Here is a 5,262-nt window from a genome sequence, read left to right on the forward strand (position 1 = left end):
CTGTGTGTTTGCACAAGGGGAGCCCTTATGCACATATTATTGGAGGAAGATCTTTTGATTGTGCTTTTTATGAAACTGGAATGTCCTTGTTTGAAGTACTGACCGAGACAAGAGTTGTGGTTACATGGTTACATGACCAGCTGTTAAATGTGGTCTTTTCAAAAATTTGAAAAGTTCATAAAATACCAAAAATATAGAGACTGACATAACAAACACTTCTGTAGCTGACATCTAGAATTAAGAAATGTTTACATTTTGTCATTTTCCTTCCAATAGTGTTTTTAATGAAAGCAATTGAACATTTTAATAAGCAAAAACAAAAAACTTAAAACATAAAAGAAGTATGACTGAAAACTTCTCTCCAGGACTTTGTTTCCTTATCCCACACTCCCTCCCAGAAGCAACCCCCATCATAATTTCAGTATGAATATTTCCAGTCTGTGTTTTCTTTCTCTCATAAATATTTTACAGCTTTCACCCCCCACACTCAGAATTGTTTTTTAAATATATTTATGTTTATTCAAATAGACTTAATTCATTCATTTCAAATCCTGGCTAGTATTTCATCTTATGGATATGCCACAATTTCTTTTATCTTTTCCCTTAATAATAGACATGTTAGCTATGTTAGCTGTTTTGAGGGTTTTTTGGGTTTTTTTGTTTTTCTATTATAAGAGTGCTTCAGTGGAAATTCATGTATGGATTTCTTGCTGCCTGTGTGTAAGGATTTTAGGGTAAGTGCCAAGAAGCAGAATTCCTGGGTTATATTGTATACAACAATACATTTTCAATGTAATACATTGAAATACATTTTCAGTGTATTAGATATTGCTAACATTTTGCTAAAGCTTTTGAACTTCTACACTTGAACTTCTACACTTGAACATTTCTACAGCAGACTGCTGCTTTCCCTCATACTCTCCAGGACCTGGTATTTTAAGACTTTAAAAATTTTTGCTATTCTGATGGGTGTAAAGTGATTATTTTGCTCTTTTATTTTGCATTATACTAAAGAGGTTGTGTATCTTTTTATGGCTAGTGGCCATTTGGTTTCATCTTCCCTAATTTGTTGGGTCACATCTTTTGCCCATCGTTTTTATTTTATTTCCTTTTTTTTATTAATTTATATATTTTATGTATTAGGAATATCTTATTTCTGTCTGTCTCTTCCTTTAAAATTTATGACATCATTCAGAAGGCTTAAGTTTTGATACAGTCCAGTTTATCAATCTTTTTACAAGAGTTTTGCTTTTCATACCTGTTTCGAAAATATGTTCCTGTTCATAGGTCATAAAAATATCTTAGGTTTCATTTTTTCTTCTAAAATTTTTAAAGTTGTGTTTTGACATTTAGTTTCTCATTCTTCTTATTTTTTTCTTAGTGTGGTGTGTGGTGTGGATTAAGTTTATTTTTCCAGGTGGAAAGTGATTTTTCACCGTACTGAATTAGTGTATCTTTTCTTCCTGTTTGTTATTCTATCTCTATTTTTTGCTACCTTCCCATCTGTGTAAGGATCTGTTTTTGGGTTCTCTAATTGCCCCAGTCTCTTTATTCTCTTGTGAACACCACATGATTTAAATACTGCAGTTTTATAATAAATTTTGACTTCTTTAGGGCAAGTCCCCTCTTCTTGTTCTTCTTTTATTCAGAGTTGATTTGTATATTTTTGGCTATTTAGACTTCTCAATGAATTTTAGAAATCATTTGTCTAAGTGCACCAAAACAAATATACTTAGAATTTCGATTAGAATTCTAATGGCTCTTCAGATTAATTTGGGAAGTATTTGAGTCTTCCCATCTATGTACAGTAGATGTCTCCTATAATTCTGGTATGCATTTGTGCCCATTGAAGTATTTTACAATTTTCACTATATAGATCTTGTTCATCCTATTTTTTTAAACCGTGTTTTCTGTAAATTTATTCTCTTTTTAATTAGCATATACATTGCATTAGTTTAAGTGTACAACATACTGGTTTGATACATGTATATGTTGTGAAATGATTACCACGAAAAGTTCCGTTAACATTCATCTCCTCACATAGTTATAGATTTATTTCCTGTAATGAGAACTTTTAAGATGTAATCTCTTAGCCACTTTCAAATATACAATATAGTGTTATTAACTGTAGTCACCATGCTGTGCATCGTATCCCCAGGACTGACTTACAACTGGAAGTTTGTACGTCTGACCACCTGCAACCATTTTGCCCACCACTCACGCTCTGCCCCTGGCAACCGCCAATCTGTTCTGTTTCTTTGAGTTCAGTTTTTTAGATTCCACATATAAGTGAGGTTATACAGTATTCGTCTTTCTCTGTCTGACTTATTTCAGTGAGCATAATGCCTTCCAAGTCCATCCATGCTATTGCAGATGGTAAGGTTTCTTTCTTTTTTTACGGGTGAATAGTATTCCATTGCAGATATATACCATATCTTCTTTATCCATTTATCCATCAGTGGACACTGAGGTTGTTTCCATGTCTTAGCTGTTGTAAATAATGCTGCAATGAACATGCAGGTGCAGAAATCCTTCCTCAAATCCAGCATATGACTGGAATGGGGAAACACTTAATAAAGGTTAGTTATTAATCGTATCCAGGTGGCTCTCAGGAACTGCTTATTTCTTGCACTTCTAACATTGACCCACTTCACGTCTAGTTATAAACTCTATATAATTAATTGTGTGAGAATTTTGAGCATTTTCTACATTTGTGAATGAACACAGCAATGGAGCCTAGACCTGGGAGTTCCAGGCTTTGTGGGATCACTGATGACTCAGATCCCCTGTCGCACAGAAAGAAATCACACATAGCAGAAGCATACAATAGGTACCTCCAGTTACCCCATTACAAGGCAAATTCTGGGCTAACCTCTGTGAAAGTAACTGAGCAGTGACTACAGACCAGAAGCAGATGGCCTCATAGCCGGCCTCAGAACAGACCTGGCCCTGTGTTTTGTTGCCCCTTCTGTCGTGTATCCTGACTGTGTTATAAAAGCGCCGTCCACCCATGGTGACACAGTGACTTTCCCATGCTGTCAGGGCACTTCCACTCTGATTGTCCCAGCCCCCTGGGGGAATGCAAAATAGGAAGGAAACATGCTAAACAATCAATGAACAAAGTTGTTTTTTTAAAGTGAGAGGATGGGAAGTGGTGGGAGGGAAGTGCTGAAGCATGGGGAATAGAATGAGGGCAGACGACAGAAAGACAGAAGCAGAGGAAGCGTTTGGGAAGAAAAACAAGAAAGGCTGCTGACAAAAAAAAATACTCCAGCAGAAAAAGGAAAAGGCGTTCCTTGCCAAGAAAAACGTGCTAATCTTATGCAGCTGAAACAGATATTTAAAGAAACATTGTAAGACTTTTGTCTGTAACTCCTTAATACAATACTTAATCTTGAAAAAATACTTAACCCTAAAGCACTCCTAGAGGAATCAGGGTATTCCGTGATTTCCAGTAAGGAGCAACACTTATCTAAGTGTGAACCTTTCTTCTTGGGCAACAACAAAAAAAAACTAGGGTAGGGCTTCCCTGGTGGCGCAGTGGTTGAGAGTCCGCCTGCCTATGCAGGGGAAACAGGTTCGTGCCCCGGTCCGGGAAGATCCCACATGCCGCGGAGCGGCTGGGCCCGTGAGCCATGGCCGCTGGGCCTGCGCGTCCGGAGCCTGTGCTCCGCAACGGGAGAGGCCACAACAGTGAGAGGCCCACATACCGCAAAACAAAACAAAACAAAACAAAACTAGGGTAGCATATTTTACTGTCTAAATCAAATTGCAAGGTCCTTAGAGGAGAATAAATCTTTTTGTGAATATACATTTTTAAATAGTTAACAGTTATACAGAGCACTTCCTGTGACCCAACTCTATTGTATATTACATGTATTAACTACTTAAATCCTCCTTACAGCTTTATGAGATGGGCATTTTTACTGTCCCCATTTTACAAATGAGAAAATAAAGGTATAAAGAGATTTGAAATGTAGCTGATATCACAGAGGTGGTAAGAAGTGAAGCTGGAATTCAAATCCAGGAAGGGTGGCCACACTGTCTGTGCTTTTAATCACTACCCCAAAGGATCTCTCACTGGTCATAATCCGTCAATAAGATATATTGAACTACATCTTGAGGGTAGCACTGATTTATCAGTTTGGCTTTTTAAATTCAGTGACCTCAAGTATGCTGAGATATTTGGTAAAGGACGAGCAAATACCTGCTAAACCCAAAACCTTACTGCTGTATTAAAAGTACAATTCTAAGGGAGCCATAAGCATGTGACTTAGTCTCATTCATGTCCTGGTTTCCAGGAGAAAGAGCCCTTACGTAGCACAGCCTTCTCCCTAACACCATTGCTGTCATTCACTTTGAAGAGTGTGAGATGCTCAAGGACCATGCTGTCCCCATTAGATATTTTTCCACTTGTACTTAAATCATTCATTTCATGTGATATTGCACTCAGTGACAAGCTTTCACCCGGCTTCCCCAAAACCAGTGGCTGCACTCTTTAGTATCACTGCTTTCTAATTATCTTTGAATTTAATAAAAAATAGATGGTAAGATAACGATACCCCTTGGAAAATTGTTGCATAGTCTAAGGACTCCCGTGGAGGCAGCTGTTTTGCCCATTTTACAGATGCAAACATCTGTGGGTCTTTGGGACCTTTTCCACTATGATCAAGTGCCTTCCACACATGCTATGCACCCCACAGGGCAAAGCCTAGCAAGTGGAAACACTAGTGGAGAAGGCAAAATTCGATGTTTTACATTCTCCAGATAAAAGTGGGCTTTGTTTCAAGAGTGGCAAATGGAATTATAGCAATGTGACCTGAACATGAGGCTCTTTCTTTTTTAGTACCTGTTTAAAAAGTTTATGTCTTCTAAGCATCCAGGGCCTTATTAAAGAGAAGGAGTGACAAGATGACCTTTCACCCATATACCCCCCCCCCCAAGAATTTATAGTGATCTGCCTTGTGGTTAAAAATAAAAAACACATGGTTGTCATTGTGTTATGGTTTAGCCGTGTTGTATCAGGTATTCAGTGTTGTAATAATGATTGGCTACGTGTGTAGGCACTTCACCTCTTTCACGTAGGAATCTCTGATAAGCAGCTACAAGATGAGGGAGAGAGATCAGTTAAACAGTATACTACCCTCATCTGCAAAGCCAGGCTGCTTTCCCCTTCCTGGGTCCCTGACCATTCTCCCCATGGCTGCTAGAACAGATAAAACAAATCAGAATGGCTTTGAGGAGTCTAGTTCATCCCTCTGC

Source organism: Mesoplodon densirostris, chromosome 3 (genome assembly GCF_025265405.1).
Source record: "Mesoplodon densirostris isolate mMesDen1 chromosome 3, mMesDen1 primary haplotype, whole genome shotgun sequence".
NCBI classification, from domain to species: domain Eukaryota; kingdom Metazoa; phylum Chordata; class Mammalia; order Artiodactyla; family Ziphiidae; genus Mesoplodon; species Mesoplodon densirostris.